The sequence below is a fragment of the Terrapene carolina genome, unplaced genomic scaffold, assembly GCF_002925995.2.
Source record: "Terrapene carolina triunguis isolate 2854851 unplaced genomic scaffold, T_m_triunguis-2.0 Scaffold714, whole genome shotgun sequence".
Classification (NCBI taxonomy): Eukaryota; Metazoa; Chordata; order Testudines; family Emydidae; genus Terrapene; species Terrapene triunguis.
The window spans coordinates 5,876,546-5,892,817 of NW_020665065.1; the positions used below are offsets into that span (position 1 = coordinate 5,876,546).

General features: G+C 41.4%; 1 protein-coding gene across 1 annotated transcript in view; it reads left to right on the top strand.

The window, feature by feature from the left end:
• Positions 1–11,814: 11,814 nt before the first annotated feature.
• The window catches only part of CFAP74 (cilia and flagella associated protein 74), a 102,170-nt gene continuing 97,712 nt past the window's right edge, over positions 11,815–16,272 (top strand). Inside the window, exon 1 of the mRNA XM_029913560.1 lies at positions 11,815–11,827. The gene's annotated coding sequence lies outside the window, so the exon portion shown is untranslated. The remainder of the gene's footprint in view (positions 11,828–16,272) is intronic.

Genomic DNA, 16,272 nt, shown 5'->3' on the forward strand with positions numbered 1-16,272 from the left:
AAAAAAAAAAAAAAAAAAAAAAAAAAAAGCCGTGATCGGCGGCGGCAGTTCAGCAGCAGGTCCTTCACTCCTAGAGGGACTGAGGGACCTGCCGCCCCCGAATTGCCGCAGGTGCTGCCCCTCTCCCTTGACCGCCCCAAGCACCTGCTTGTTAAGCTGGTGCCTGGAGCCGGCCCTGCACTGAGTGAGTTTAGGTGCCTACAGTGTTTGGTGGGAGCTTTGTGGATCACAGCAGAGCCCAAAACTAGGACTTAGATGCCTAAACACACAATTTAGGCACCTAAGTATCTATGTGGGTTGGGACCTTAATGCCTAAACCATGCAATACTGTTTTATAAGTGACAATACATAAGTGGGGTTGAGGCAGGCATAATCTACTGAAAATTTCTCTAACTTTATATATAGTTCCGTCCACAGATGTTTTTTACTTCATGCAATCAGAAGCATTAATACTTTACCTGATCTATGATCCTACTAGTACTTATCTGACTGTTTATAAATTCTCTGCCTTTCTTTCTAGAATCATCCCATTTCTCCCTCATTTGAGATACATTTTCTGATAATAGTGATGAGTCTTTACATTGTGCCACTGTCTAGCTTTAAGAAATTTCCAAAGTTGATCCATATTACAGAACATGTGTGGTCTGGGATGCTATTCTATCTAAGCTGACACCCACCACAATGCAAGAATCCAGACTCCTTCATTAGTGCCAAATCTTCCTGCCTAAAAGGTAGAAATCTCCACATGAGCTGCTGTCACCTTGGAAACATCCAGAAAAAAATGCTATCCATATAAAAAAAGCACATTATTTAGCCATGCAGCAAACTGCAATGTCAATTCTAATGAGTCAGAAATTCAGATGTTATGAGACAGGTCTCCCCTACATCTTAACCCCTTTTGTTTTGAGAATGTATCTTGTAGTAGGTACATCTTCATACTGTAGGTGCCTAGCACACCTCTGAGTATGGTATAAATGATGATGATGATGATGTGTATAGACAACGGTAGACAAAATGGATAGGTCCCTGCTCTGAGGAAATTTATCTAAATTAGGCACAATGCAATCAACGACAATAAAGAGTGAGGGGTTGGGCGGACAAGAATCCACGACAGCATCCTCCGGACCCTGTGTGCCATGCAGCCTCAGTCTCCTCAGCGTGCAGGGTCAGGGAGGCTGTTACTGGATAGAGGATGGCATGAAAAGAGGGCATAAAACACCTCTAGGAAGAAGAGACATAGGGAGCAGCAAGGTGAGCTGAATTTGCATAGCATAGAGTACCCGGGGAGCAGCAAGTACAGATGAGATGCAGGGGCAGAGCTGTGTGTGGCACTGGAAAGGATGAGCCTGAATGACAAGGGAGGATATTGGAAGGCAACAGAGAGCCCCAAGCACAGGGTGGAGAGTGGGCTGAAGTGATGGGGTGGTTTAGTGATTAGGGCAATGGTCTGGGACTCAGAAGACCCAGGTTCAATTCCCTATTCTCCAACAGACTCCCTGTGTGACCTTGGACAAGACACTTGACCTCTCTGTGCATCAGGTCCCTCTCTGTAAAATGGGGATAATAGCACTTCCCTACCTGACAGGGTTGTTCTGATGATCAATACAGCAAAAAAACTCTGAGTCACTCAGAATGGGCTATTTAAATATCTGAGCTAGAGGGTTGAGGACCGTGACTTTAATGGCAGAGAAACCTGTGGATGCAATGTGAGAACTCAAGATGCCAAATAGGAGGAGGTTTGAGTAATTAAGTAGAGATCTTGCTGCTCCACCACTTCCCTATGACTGCATGTGTCTGGAGAACTGAAAGAGATCTTTTAACAGACCTAATAAAACCCCTTCCCAACAGATGGAAAACCATCTTCCCAGGTTCAATTATTCCTTCAATTATTTAAAAATCCAAGAGCTCTTCTAATAATAGACACACTTTCTAAAGCTCTTGGGAAATTTACTAACCTTAAATAACAATATGTATGTGCATTCTCCAACTTCTGCATCTTTCTTCTAAATTGTCTATTGTCTCTAATTAATGTTTCAGTTTGAGCCTGGAGAGTAGTAATTTTCTTTGTTGTCTTTTCTTCTCTGAGCTTTTCTGGTGGATCTGTCACTTTTTCCTGTACCTAAACTCTAGTTTCAGTTCAATGTGAATAGCATCTAGTTTATACTCCATTCTATTAAAGAAGCAAGCATAGCGTCTCTAATAAAGCTTCTCTAGGTTTAACATTAGAGCAAAGAGAATGGCAGGATCTCCTTGTATACACACACATGTCCTCCTCCAAAGTTGCCAAAGTGCAAGTCTCTATGGCCTCAATTCTGCAGCTATCCACATATTAACTGTTTGCAAGATCCAGAACCATATTACATATCTAATACCCAACATTCATAAGTTTCCTGCAACCAGGGACTAGAATGGGATCAGTGAAAAGACTCTACATCCATTACAACACCAAGAATTCTCAACTTGTGGGATCCCAGCACAACAGGACCAGAAGGGCCGCAACCATCTTCTCTTTTTTTATGTCCACATGTGAGAAGGTGCTACTGAAACTTTTTGTTGTTGTAATATGGGGTCATGATATGGAAAAGGTTGAGAAAAGCTATATCCCCATATCAATTTAACTGCTGCTGTAATCAATCCCGCTGCACTTTCCTTAAACCAGACACCTTATATATTCCCAAAACCATCATGTTTGAGGGCAAATATGATTTTTAATATCCAATATTAGTAGTTAATGGTTTGATTTCTAGATCTTTACTCACATTGAGTAGCAGCATGTTTTGGGAGTAGATCCATTGATTTCAGTAGTGCTACTCACGAAGTAGGAAGGCATGAGGTCAAGCAGAGGTTTACTAAATACATTTTATAGATAATTGTTTTAAGCTTGTAGGAAATACTTGTTGCTATGGGATGATGTTGGGGCAGCACCTATGTCTCAAAGGTTCCTGAGTGGAGGCTGCCTGAAAATACTGTCTTCGAAACAGGGGAATTAGCTGTTTGAAAATGCTCCACATATAAAGTTACAAAACACAGGTTACAGGTTTCAGAGTAGTAGCCGTGTTAGTCTCTATCAGCAAAAACAATGAGGAGTAATTGTGGCACCTTAGAGACTAACAAATTTATCTGGGCATAAGCTTTCGTGGGCTAAAACCCACTTCATCAGATGCATGGAGTGGAAAATACAGTAGGAAGATATATAAAACACAGGTTCTTCACCATGACAGAAGATAGCTCAAATCAATCATCTGTAAAGGGGGTTTAGCACAGCACATGTACCAATATATTATCAAAACTCAAAATTTTGAAATATTTTGTGGAACAGAAATTCAGAAAATTTTTTATTTGGAAACAATGAAGTGACCTTATTGAATTGCTCCATCTCAATACTGTTGGAACATTATGATACAATAGAAAAATATAATACCTATTATATAAATGTAGAATAATAAAATCAACCGTTTATAATATACAAGTCTAAACAAAACAAGAAAATCAAACTGAAATACTCCATTTTGATTTCGTCATTTCAAACATTTCCTTAAAAAAAAAAAGTCACTGAAATTGACACATTCCCACAAAACATTTCAATTAAACTGCATTTTTTGACTGAAAACTTGGTGACAGAACAGTTTTCCACCAGCTCTAATGGTCTGGCTTTTTTAAAGTACCCTAATACTAGTCTATTAGTTCTGGAGAGCTCTGCTTTCTCACTAGGATGCCAAAAAAGATACCACACTCTGTCCCTGCTTTACAGCTGACCCATAGGCCACTACCACAACATGGGCTGGGCTGAACACAGTTCTCAGTACCCACTAACACTGCATCAGACTCAGCCCAAGGAATCTTTACAAATGTTACATGACTTTTTGTTCCAGTTCAGAATGAAAACAAGTGTCTAAATATCTATATTTCCCATTGAATGGAAATTCCATTTTCTGACTAGCTCTAATCGTTACTCTTCTAGGGCTGCTCCAGGGATTGTGCAATAAAGCACTGCTCCTTTTTTAGAGCTTGTGGCAAAGTTATGATTCTGCCATTATTTTTGAGCAAGGACATGGTTAAATTTAAGGCCTTGAGCTCATGTTTCTTTACTGTTAAAAATACAAGTGGCCTCGTTATTTTCTTTTTTATTAAATATTAGTCAGATAACATTTGAAACTGGCCCTGAACAAATGCTTATAAAAAATACCTTGACAATTGCATCCAAGTGAAGAACTATATTACAATGTGTATTACCATATAGACTTATTCTTCCTAATGTTTAATTGAGAAGAAACCTGCTTGGACATCTTTGCTGTATCAAAAGCAGCTTGTTCTGTCTTTCATCTGTACACCCTCTGATTAGTTCTGAGTCTGTGTAGCAAGACTCCTCTAACCTACTATCATGGTTGCTTATTACTAAGCTTTTATATGCCAGTCTTGAGTTGCTTAAAATACATACAAGAAGCAACATGCACAGAGTCATAGCAGTTCATAATTAACAAAATGTATAGATTCCTCTGTAGTTAATAGATCTCATCATAGAATACCCTGATCTTATACTCTGCAGATTTATGTATTTACTCAGCTTTATGCACTGCCAAGATTTCATAATATGTAAAATTAACCATATGCACAAGTCTTCAAAGGACTGGGGCCTATATCCTAAACTATAAGATCTTTGAGGCAGGGCCATGCCTGGTTTAGTGTTTATATATCACCTAACATACTCTAGGTGCTACTGGAAACAAATGCTATCATTAAGGTGTACATGTGAAGGGACTCAGTCCTTCTTGCCTGTCCTCAGGCTCATCAGATGCACGCTTGACCTTTAAGACCTTGCTCTCCTAGCCCTTCATTTCAGCTCCCACTGAAGTCTCTATATCATCTGCCTCCTGGGCCTGATAGCAGAAGACTAGAGAGTCCAGGCTTCCTCTAGCTGATGATTGCCAGAGAAGGTATACCTACTTCAGCAGGCAGGATCCCCACCCCCAGACAGGCTCACTCCAGTCCTCTAGGAATTTGTGGTCTTACTCCTTGAGTAACTTCCCACCCCTAAGCTGCTGAGACAAGGTAATCCTCAGCCTCTTTAGCAACCAACCCCTTCTGGCTGGGTTGCAGTCTCTTGTCAACAGTGGTGCTGGTCAGCCAATTAGCCACAGGTGGGGAGATAGCTACTCTATCCCTTAATCCTTAGCAGCTCTGACAGAATAGGTTTTATGCACCCTATCACAATATAACACCACCAGCAGCTGTAAAAACACTTGCAAATTGCCTTAAATAAATACTTGCATATTACAAGCACCGAGGTTATTTCCTGTAATATGAATAGGGAACTACAAGGAAATATCACATCCAGTGAGGTAACTGTATCAATTTATTTTAGGTAAATATAAGAAATTCAGCAGCAATCACTGTATGAAACAATGGGCCATATCTGCCCATCAATGTCTAAGCATAACTCCCTGTTTTATTTAAATGCAGAGTTGTGCTTAAAAATGACCCAATATTTTTATGTCTAAGTCAATTATAATGGAATGCCTTTGAATACCTATTAAAGACATAACTAAATACAAAAGTTTCAGCATGGTTTCTTGTTCCAGTTACCAAACAGGTCTGAGTACAGGCATGAAACATCTGTAAAGCTCCATTCCTTACACACCTGTAAATATTTGTTTCTGACACAAGTGAATCTGCAGTTTCTGTGGGATTATATATTACTTGGGTTTCAAGCCAAAAATAATAGATATTTAGGGTGAGTTTAGATCTTAATTGTCTTTTACTTAGTTAACCTAATTTGATCATAGGCTCTTGCAATTTAGAGCTGGAAAGAATACATACCTCTTTGGTGGGCATAGCTAAATTCTCTCCACTGAATGTACAGTGACTGACAGATGTTCACAGATTCAGCAATACCTCCAGGAGACAAAGTATTCAGACACTGAATGGCATTTTATGAAATGTAATGGCTTATTGTTATTACTTCCTTTGTTATTCAAATAACTAACATGTCATCTAATTACTTTTTTACTAACAATAATTTTGCTATGTTCTTGTCGCTATTGTTAAGGTGCTAGAAAGCACCTCAAAAATCTACAGTTTATGCTGAAAGGAGAGGAAGGATTTGCAATATAAGTGACATGTTATACTGGTTAGCATGATCAGCACTCATGATGTGCTGTAATAGCCTATCATTAGATATTAAGGGCAAAATCCTATTGTCAGATTTGCATATGCTTATCTCTGAAAACATAATAAAGATAACTATAAAATACAATTAAGAGAGGTCTGTTCTGGGCTGGAGCTCTGGATTTTTTAGAACTTCAAAATGTGTATATTCTAAGCATGAATCTGCATGACTTCCGCACTGCAGAAAGGGATGTGGATTCCTCAGAACAAGGGTTTTTCATCATAAAGCCACCATTAAGTGGCTTAAATACTGCAAACTTATGGGAAGAATGAATGATAGAACCCATAGTAACACATATATGTACCAGGCACAACAGACAAATCACAGCATAACCTAGTTTCATACAAGCAGAACAAAATCTCACATGCCTAAATGACATTATAAATACACTGGACCAAATTCAGAGGTTAGGTATGAAAGGGGGGTAGATGGTGGTGTAAGTTACATATTGGTAAATGGGGTCTGAGTCTAACTTAGTGTAACTTACATGCTGAGGAGGCCAGAAGAAAGTATGCATTATACCAGTTCAGACTCACCACTGAATTTGGCCCCAAGGTCCCACTCCTGCAATCAGATTCAAGCAGGCTGACCATCGTACCCATGTAGCCCCCATTAACTTCATTAGGACTCCCCATAAGCACAAGGGAGTCCTGCCTGCACAGATCAGATTGCAGGATTGGGGCTTAAGGCCTTGATTTTCAAGAAAGCATGTACCACATTCTTAACTTTAAGCACACATTGGGACTTAAGCAAATGCTTAAAATTAAGCACAGATTTAAGTGCTTTCCTAAAGCCACTCCTAAATGAGTAGTCTGAGTGCAGAGGGAGTTTTAAATGGTGAAATATGCGTGTTTGGGGAGCTGTCAGAGGTGTAAAGTACACCTGCTTTAGATTTCTCTAGACTAGACAGAGACTTACCTGAATTTGGCATATAAATACACGAGCACCATAGGTGGGACAATTCACTTTAAATAACATAGCAGGTGCCCAAACACCACACTGAGCAAGTTGATACCAACTAGGCACATAGGACTCCCTTGTGCCTATAGGAAGGGGAAGTTAGATGCAGAAACTGCAGATTCACTTGTGTCAGAAACAAATATTTACAGGTGGTAAAGCCATACAAAGAGAAAACAAGAAGTTCGCCAGTGCAGCCAGCTTATAAAGATAAGGCCATAGAGTTTGGTCTGCTACTCACGCTGTGCTGATGATCACAATCTTCAAGTGGACATATATCATTGATAGATGCCAATCTGAAATTGAGAGAGGAGCCCAGCGTGGGTCTTGATACAGAACTCTGACTATTTTATTAGTCTTTTGCTACTTTTCATATTCCTCTATATCATTAACTATCAAAATGTTATTATATGTTTATATTTTCTACAGTGCCCTTTACCATGTATCCAAAAGTTAGTTTAAGTAATTACCTATTGCCACAGAAACTGTGCAATGTACGGAACAATACAGACCCTATACCATTTTCTAAGGGAAGGCAGGTAAATTATATCTAGTAGCATGTTAATAAACAGCCTGCATAAAGAAAGTAACTCAGATGTGAATGTATAAAGCATTGGGTCAGTATTTATAGATTAGCAATTTAATTAAGTTTTATAAAAGCACTTTATTTCACACCATATATGAACTAAATAGTACATTGTGTAATTGTCTATGTATTTTTAAGTGGCAGTTTTTAGTGGTTTATATATATATATATGCTAGAAAAATGTTCAATACCAATGAACATTTTGACATGGGAGCTTATATTTTAACTGACAATTTTTGGGACCAGAGCCTCAGATGATGCAAATCTATGTTGTCCACTGACATCAGAGCTATTCTGATTTATATCAGCTGAGTATCTGACCCACATTTGTAATTCTGGGTTATTTATCTGGGTGCAATTTAGAACCAAGGATTTATTTTGTGCTTTTCAGTGTAGGATACACATTGTGTGTATGTGTGTTACTGAATAAGATAAAATATACTGGAGAAATTATGCAATTTGATTATCTGTTGAGTATCCTCAGATGTGTCTGTTGAGAACACTTTAGCTACATCAATCTTAGTTGAGTTAACAGAAAGCTAAAAATAATTTGTTGGGAAAATTCCTAATGTTTTAATTTTAGTTTTAAACTGCTTTAGAAGGCCCACTAAGCTCTGAGTCCTAAAACAAGTGAGATCTTTAACCACACAAGTCCAGCATGTATTTGCAGGTACCTCAGAAGACCATTTCAGTTTAAACTATAAAGAATAGTTTGAATATGGTGGTTAACTGTATGCGGACTTAAAACCTATTCTCACAAAGCTATTCCTATCTATTTGCGGGGGAGGGGAGGTAGGAGAGAAACACATTACCTATGATTGCTTTCAATTTGCTGTAATGACTGCATCCACGTATCTTTAGTAAACTGGGCTTTTAAATTGAAACAAGGCAGATAATGTATTGTGCAATGATTAAAACGGCACTTTAGGACAAGCACTCAGCCATGAATAAAACTGTCCCTCCATATTTTCGCAATCAATAAAATGCTGTAAATTGTTTGTTATGCCTTAAATTAAATACAATTTTGATTGTACACACAGTCTCCATTCTTCCGAAGCACTGAACTAAATTCTCCTCTTAGTTACACTGGTACAACATTACTGAAGTGTAAGTGTGAGCTGTGTCTGGACCATAGCTTTTTTAATTGTACTCAAGCAAAAAGAGTGAATGTTCTCTTGTTACGGGCAGATAAAATAAGCAGAGGATGTTAAGCTAAGGCCCTGATTCTGCAAATATTTATGCATGAAATCAGTGGGACTATTCATATGAATGAATTTACTCTCATGCACAGGTATTTGCAAAACAGCAGATCTACTTTTTTTTTATTTTTGTGTGCACAGCAACTCAGAGGTACAACCTGAAATAGAACTCAGGACTTCTGACTTCCAGTGCAGTGTCCTAATAGCTAGATCACATTGCTCCATCTCCAGGACTGCCAAACCAGCAACTTTCACCAGCACCAAATTAAATGTAGGGACATTTGTTAATATGAATATTATTGATACTGTTAATAATTTTGTGTTACCTGCTATGTTAGGAACTGATTTTTCAAAATATTCTTTTGAAAAACTAAATGTATTTGTATAATTTAAGTTTCTGTGGGCAGTATATTTTGTTATTGATTTAGAATCTTTAATCCGCTTTGCCTTTTTCAGTACTGAGTTACAAGGAGGAAGATGTGGGCTCCATGCACCTGATCATACTACATTCCTTTGGTATCCAAGATTCCCATTCAATTCAGTGGGAGTCTTGTTTGCCCAGTGAATATAAGATGACGCCACATGTTTACAGGTGAAAATACAGATGTAATGGGCATTTCTATGGAGTCACCCGTATAAAAAGAATAATAATTATAACAATATTAAATAACACTTGGCTCTTCTTAAACCTTGAGGGTCTTAATTTTCAAAGTACTTTTAGAAGCAATAATGATTTAAGCCTAATAAGACACTGGGAGGTGTGCAATTATTATCATAATTCCCATTTCACAGATGAACAATTTTAGGAGAGAGAGGTTCCAAGGTCAATGTCAGAAAAAAATCATATTTAAAACACACCTTTTGTTACCATTAATATTTTTTAATTTATTATTTATACGTCACTAGCACCTACTGGAGCCCCACTACACACGCACTGTACTTTAGTGTGTGGGTGCTGGGGGGAGGTGGCTTGTGATGTACAGGAGGTCAGACTAGATGATCTGGTGGTCCCTTCTGGCCATATGACATAGTAAAAAACAGTCCCTGCCCTGAAGAACTTACAATAAGGCTCTGATCTTCATAGAAATCACAGAAATGTAGGGCTGGAAGGGAACTCAAGAGGTCATCTAGTCCAGCCCCTTGTGCTAAGGCAGAATTCAGTATACACAGACCATTCCTCACAAGTATTTGTCTAACTGGTCTTAAAAACCTCCAGTGATGGGACTTCCACAACCTCACTAGGTAACCGAGGTAATCTTGCAAACATATATAACTACAAGCATGTGAGTAGTTCCAGGGACTATTCACAATATTAATATAAGGAAGTTTGTAAAACTTTAATGGACCTGACCAACTCAATATATACTGCAAAGAACTTTGACTATTAAAACTGCAATTTCTCTATACCTGTCCTATGAAAAGCAATCAAATCAGTTTCACGTTTGCTTTACAATCAGTTTCAACTGTTGCTGCTTAATACTAGGAAGTTAAAATATAAACACTAAAGGGGATTTGTTTGCAATATAAACAACTGTCTCCCCTGGAAATTTTAAAAACAAATGTTTGGAAACATTTCTGTAGGATGTTTTGTAAAAGCTTGTGTTTGTTTTTTTCAAAATATACATTGTTAGGGTCAAATTTGAGTTGACAAATCCCAGGAATGCCATCTGCTGTGCTCTAACCATTGACACTGTTCTTCCTTCTTAGCTCAGAAACAAAAACCTGACTAGTAATGTGTAGGAAATGATGTTTTTTTCCCCTGAAAAAAAGACTTTTTTTTTGTTTTCATCCAAAAAAATGAAAATCTGGAATTTTTTGATGAAAACTGATGTTTACTTAACCATTTTTCACTGAAAAAAAGTTTCAGTGGAAAATTTGAAGCAGCTCTACTCTTGACTCCCAGGCCCCCTGCTGCAACCACCACACCCACTCTCCACTGCTCTAACCAAATCTTAATCCCCACCCCTGAGCCAGGAAGAGAGCCCACTACTCCTGACCTTAAGACCCCAGTTGTAAACTCCCTTCCCAGAGCCAGGCCTCCTGTCTCCCTCTGTTGTAGACACTGGACCCCACTCTCCTCCCAGAGCCAAGACCACCTGACTTCCTATCCTCAGCTCTATCTGCCACCCTTATGCTGCCCCACTCCCATCCTGGGAGTTCTGGGGTAAACCCAATTTTATGCTCATGTAGGGATCAGCGTGCTGCCACGGCTGGTGTGTGTGAGAGAGACTGCCACTTAGCTGTACTGCGGGGCCATCACACCACATGGTGTGGAGGTGGCAGTGGGGTATAGTGAATGCCATAGCAGAGACAGGGTGGCTGCTAGTGGGAAGTGGGCAATGGAGGGTGCCTGCCTTGGGGCCTGACCTGTGGGGGCACTGAAAGGGGCCTGGGGATGTGTGGGTTACTGAAGGGCGGGGGGCTGACCTGTGAGGGGAGCACTGAAAGAGGCCTGACCTAGGGGTCACTGTGGGGGTCACTGAAGGGAGGGGGGCTGACCTGGGGGGCACTGTGGGGAGCACTGAAGGGGGGATGACCCATGAGGGGGGCACTAAAAGGGGCCTGCCCGGGGGGGGTCTCTCTGGGGGACGGGCCCAGCTCAGGCTCTGGGAGGAAGAGGGGGGGTCCCCTGAGCTGCACACCAGCCTCGGGCACTGTTGGAACGTACCATTTCCTGGGGGGGGGGAGGAGAACACAGAAGCCCAAAGAAGGCAGGACTCCTCCCCAATTCAAGCAGCTGGTTAGCGCGCAGTGAGTCACAGCGAAGCGGGGTACGCGGCTGATGGACTTCATCTTTGAGAGGTTAAGGCTTTAACGTTTCTTCCTGCTCTCTCCCCCCCTCCCCAGCTCTCCCAAAGTGGTTCGTTCCGTTGCCTTAGCGGCTCCTACAACAACGGGCGGGGGACGCGGCTTGGAGAGGTAGGTGGCGGAGTCGGTTGCTGCCGCCCGTTGGCGGCGGTTGAACCCCCGTCTCGGCGGGGCGGGGTGGTACCATTAGCGCAATGTGGGGGATCGCTGAGGTGCCGGCCTGCCCCTTTCTGCAGGGGGTTGCCCAAACTTAGCGCAGCCCAGCGTCTCCCTGACCCCTCATGCCTCGCCCGCTACCTGAACGGAGGGAGCTTTGGGGCCCACACTGTGTCTGGGGCAGACACGGCTTTAAGGGGCTGAGACCCTCTCCCTCCCCCTGGCCTGCAAAATGGGGGACGAGCCCTGTCCCCAAAACCGATGTCCTGTCCTGTCCTGGTGCGCTTGCATTACATCAAGGGGTGCGCTCTGCCCCTGTGTTCCGGGGTGGGTGTGATTTTTAATGGGGGGGGGGCAGTTCTCCCTGCTTTTCCAACAGGGACGAGTCTGCTCCCCCAAATCACGGTCACAAGCCCTGCACTGTCATGCCATGTTGCGACTGGCAAGCCATGCCATGTTGCGACGTGTCGTGTCCTGATGCACTCACGTTACGGGGTGCGCTATGCCCCTATGTTCTGGGGCTGTCGTGATTTTAATGGGGCAAACAATTCTCCCTGCTTTGCCCTCCCCCAAATCACTGTCACGAGATATGCAATGTCGTGACGTGTTGTGTCCTGCCATGATTGTGTTATGTCACCGGGTGCGCTACACTCCTATGTTCCAGGGCTGTCATGATTTTAATGGGGTAATTAGCTTTCCCTACCCTGCCAAAAGGGATAAGCCCCTTCCCCAAAATCATGCTCACAGGCTGCGAAACATAATGAGGCAGTGCACTGCAGCATGACAGCGTTGTGACGTGAGGATGGTATGTCAGGTTGCGGTATGGCAGTGTCATTCTTGGATGCAGGATTATTGCATCACGCTCGCAATATTTGCACCACCATGGTGGCATTATGGCATTTTGACACAGCATGATGGATACAATTGTATTGTGTCATATTATTCATGACACTGTTGTGATACGCTGTAATATTTTTGATCCACTATCATGTGTCAAGAGGGCATTTTGACATAGTGCAATGTTGTGATGCAAAATAGCTATTCTGCAGTATGATGAAACTTTTGATGCTACAGGACTTTTGCTGCCCATTTATTTATGATTTTCGTTAAAGAATAATCCTCCAAAATAGATTATACATAAAACAGACCAAAAACATTAGTAGAAAACCATATCACAATAAATTTTGACCCAATTCAATCACAGTTATGTTGCCATATTTCAAGAGAAATTAGACTTAATTAGACTTAATTCTTGACAATGTGATGTTTTGTCAGAATGTATTCATATTGCCTCCCAATACAATGACATTTTGATACATTGTCGTGTTATGTTGTATGGTATGGTATTGTAATGTTTGCTGTACTGTTTTGACACCATGTTATTATCTGATGACCTTCTCATGTAATGTGATGCTCACAACTCAAGACTAGGTTGTAGCTTCAGTCTCTTTTGCCTCAGCTGATGCTTCATGGAAAACTGAAAAATGGTCTATTTAGAAACAATTTTGTTTCTGTATCAAGGTCTGTATTTTTTTTACTTGTGAGGACAATAGGATCTCAGTTTAATGTTGCAGGAAAACAAGTTCTTTGTTAAGCTTTGTAACACTTCACTCCCTCTGTCAAGTGCTCTGGGGTACTCAGATGAAGCGCAAAGCATATTATTAATTATTTTATTTGCTCCTGTTGCTCATCTGAAGGTTAAAATCAAAATGTATTTATGACATATAGTTCATGTGGCAGTGACTGATGTCACAAATAGTGAGGTTTATGGGACAAATTCACCAATGGTGAGGAATACAGCCCTGTGAGTTCAAGGTGGAGTTAAAGCTGCAGAAATTTTTGAGCTGTTGAATAACCAAAAGCCTTTTTTCTTGCAAGTGATCTTAATAACAGAGAGAATGCAAGAAAGAAGAAAATATAGCCCATGGCAACAGAATGGTTTCTAAGTTAAATGTTTTTTCAAAGCTTTCCATGAAGTGTCAGTGACTCTTTAAACCTTCTGTACAAACATCATCATTTTTTGTGCATTATCCCCCTCCACGCAATGGTATAAAAATAGGTTATGCTAATTTTTTATAGTAAAATGCTGATACTGTTTTTAATCCTTATGCATGTTATTATTGTACTTATGGTGTATGTTAGGTCTCTCTTTGAAATAATTTCTTGTTGCTACTCAGTTAGGACCTGATCCAATGCCAATTAAAGTTAATGGGAGACTTTCCATTGGTTTTAATAGGTTTTGGATCAGACCCCCCATTATCCTTCATTACCACATATAGCATAGTCTCCCATCTGGAAAGCACAAGTCTCTCTTTTCACAGAGGGTGAAATTTTCACAGCATCATTTGGTTTGGGCCATGGAAACTCCAGTACTTTCATTGTGTGAGAAGGTGGGGTGTTGTGAGTCGCTGCTCAGGGGGGAATTCCATAAACCATCCACGTGACACAGGTGGGCTCTTCATAGTCCATTGTAGAGGGATAGGGACATGATGTGGAATCCACAAAAGGACTGAGGCATTGCAGTGCTGAGTGTCATGGTGCCTAACTGTTAGGCACCTGGAAAATCACAGGAATCATACGGTGATCTACAAGGCTGAGTTAGAAGAAAGAACAGGAGTACTTGTGGCACCTTAGAGACTAACAAATGTATTAGTCTCTAAGGTGCCACAAGTACTCCTGTTCTTTTTGCGGATACAGACTAACACGGCTGCTACTCTAAAGGCTGAGTTAGGCTCCTAGGTTCCTTATAGATGAATGAGGTGAGATAGGTGCTGGGAAACACAATCCACAAGAGCCAGCAGACTAGGCAGCTCTCTGCCTAACCTAGCCAATGGGAGATGCTGATTAGCTAAGCCCTGCCCCTTTCTTAGAGGTAGGCACCTAGCTCTGCTAGTGATGCATAAATGGGAACCCCTCTCTTGGCTCTGGCACCTATGTAGTTTCTTGAGGGAAAGAGTGAGGTGCCTGCCTCGCTCCATTCAAAACATCTAGAGGAGGAGGAGCTGGTGTTGCTACTACCCACCTTATAACTTTTAGCTCAGTTGTTAGAGCATTTCTGTGGTATGTGGGAGAGACAGGTTCAATTACCCCCTCTCACCCCGGCAGAGAGGGAGGAAGGGTCTCCCACCTCTCAGGACAGTGTTCTAATCCCTGAACTATAGGATATTCTGATGTAGGGCTTCCTCTGTCTCTCCTGTTGAAGCTCTTCCACTGTGGATAAAGAGTGACTGGAGGAGGGGGACTTGATCCAGGGTTTGCTGCCCCCCATTTGGGTGCCCCAACCACTGGACTACAAAGTCTTTCTCAATCTCTCTCACTCTGTGTCTGGCCCAGTCACTCTTTCTCTCTTGTTGAAACTCTTCCACTTAGATAAATAAAGAATATTAGATTAACCCGTAGCTCCATGGTTAGAGCGCTCTCCTGAGAAGTGAGAGATCCCTGTTCAAATTCTTTCACCTTCTCTGCCAGGGAGGGGAGAATTGAATCTGGGTCTCTCACATCCCAGATGAATGATCTAACCACTGGGCTAAAAATTGTAAGGTGGGCACCACGACCACCTCTTCTTCCACCTTGAATGTAGTGTGAGGGAGCAGTGTGCATGCCCAGGTGCCAAGTGAGATTGGGAGCCTACAGAGTTTGGTGGGAGTTTTGTGGATTGCAGTGGGGGATGCAGGCACCTAAATCTGGGTGTAGGCACCTAAGTAGCTTGGTGGATTCCACCCATACTCTCTGGCTGATGATTATATGGACCCAGAGGCTGTATGCCCAGCTGAAGGAGCAACCAGGGAGAGTGCCATTCCCCCACCCACTACCTCAGCATAGTTTCCCAGCACAAAGCCTGTTTAATAAGTCCTTGTCTACACACAAACTTCTACCACTTTTAACAAAAGGTATGCTTTAAACCAGTTCAATTATTTGGGTTTAACTCTGGCTTATATAATAATAATATAATATATGGAGATATACCTATCTCATAGAACTGGAAGGGACCCCGAAAGGTCATTGAGTCCAGCCCCCTGCCTTCACTAGGCAGGACCAAGTACTAATTTTGCCCCAGATCCCTACGTGGCCCCCTCAAGGATTGAACTCACAACCCTGGTTTTAGCAGGCCAATGCTCAAACCACTGAACTATCCCTCCCCCCATTGATTTAGCTCAAATTGATTTGAGTCCCAATCCTGCAAAGACTTAGGCACATACAGTTGAAGTCAATGGGGCTACTTATGTGCATAAAATTAAGCATATAAGTCTTTGTGTGAGTAGAGTCTTAATGATGTACCATCTGGTAATAACTCCAAGTGAATGCCACAAGGCATTTACTGAATTTGGGTAAATTTAATCAACATTGGGGAAGTATTTTCTGGTAACAGTGAGAGAACTGCATCAAAAACAAAGGCTATG